Consider the following 1,418-nt stretch of genomic DNA (forward strand, 5'->3'; position numbering starts at 1 on the left):
GAGCAGCCTGTTGGGCTGCCATCTCTGGGGTCGCACAGAGTCGGACACGACTGACGCGACTTAGCAGTAGCAGTAGCAGCACCAGCAGCATACTACAACGTATGCTGCTGCTGCTGCTAAGTCACGTCAGTCGTGTCCGACTCTGTGTGACCCCATAGACGGAAGCCCACAAGGCTCTCCCATCCCTGAGATTCTCCAGGCAAGAACACTGGAGTGGGTTGCCATTTCCTTCTCCAGTGTGTGAAAGTGAAAAGTGAAAGTGAAGTCGCTCAGTCGTGTCCGACCCTTAGCGACCCCATGGACTTCAGCCCACCAGGCTCCTCCATCCATGGGATTTTCTAGGCAAGAGTACTGGAGTGGCTTGCCATTGCCTTCTCCACTACAACGTATAAATAACACTTTAACAGTGATTTCCTTGGAGTTCACTATCAGCTGGGGAGACACACACAAAAACACTAAGAACAAAGGAAAAAGGCTTTCATTAAAGTATAGCAAACTGACACCATATTTATTACCATTCCTCCTGACATCTAATAAAATGGTAGAAAAGAAACAGACACAGTGTCACTTTGGCAGGACATATACTAAAATTGGAATGATACAGAGAAGATTAGCATGGCCCCTGTGTGAGGATGACACGCAAATCCGTGAAGCGTTCCATATTGAAACAAAACAGACACAAAGTATAAACCCATAAGAGAAAAGGAAAGGAGATGAAACACGAGAAACTGCAATTCTTTTGGAAGCTGGAAAAACTGATGGAGTCATGGATGCCTCCTTAAACAACCAAATCATTTTAAGGGCTCAATCATAACCCTACAGTGAAGGAAAGTCAATAGGAAGCAAGCCAATTTATGCCATGGAACTCTGCAAAGGCTCCAAACTCGATGACAGCATGCACTCATCAGCCAAAGTCAGGGCTGAACAGAAACGGTGATAGTAAGTTTATGTAAGAAGCTACACCCCTGTGTACTCCTCTCCCATTTGTGCTGTGATGCTAAAGCTGAAACTCCAATACTTTGGCCACCTCATGCGACGAATTGACTCACTGGAAAAGAGTCTGATGCTAGGAAGGATTGGGGGTGGGAGGAGACGGGGACGACAGAGAATGAGATGGCTGGATGGCATCACTGACTCGATGGACATGAGTTTGAGTGAACCCCAGGAGTTGGTGATGGACAGGGAGGCCTGGCGTGCTGTGATTCATGGGGTCGCAAAGAGTTGGACACGACTGAGCAACTGGACTGAACTGAGTGGGTTTATGATTATGATGATTATTTTTCATTACTTTAATGTGACATTTTGCGAGTAGTAGTAAACACCTGAGTTCAACCTTCTATGATTATGAGTATTATGTTAATTTAAAATTAAGTAAGACACAGTACAACTTGCCATGTGCTACAAGCTACTTGGGTAAT

The 1,418-nt window shown here is 45.4% G+C and overlaps 1 non-coding gene across 1 annotated transcript; it reads left to right on the forward strand.

Moving 5' to 3' along the window:
• Window positions 1-563: 563 nt before the first annotated feature.
• On the forward strand, window positions 564-667 carry LOC129559715 (U6 spliceosomal RNA). The gene has a single exon (XR_008686646.2). It is a non-coding gene; the product is annotated as a U6 spliceosomal RNA (small nuclear RNA).
• The last annotated feature ends 751 nt before the right edge of the window (window positions 668-1,418 follow it).

This window comes from Moschus berezovskii, chromosome 8 (genome assembly GCF_049115385.1).
Source record: "Moschus berezovskii isolate FMDL1 chromosome 8, NW_MosBer_1.0, whole genome shotgun sequence".
Classification (NCBI taxonomy): Eukaryota; Metazoa; Chordata; class Mammalia; order Artiodactyla; family Moschidae; genus Moschus; species Moschus berezovskii.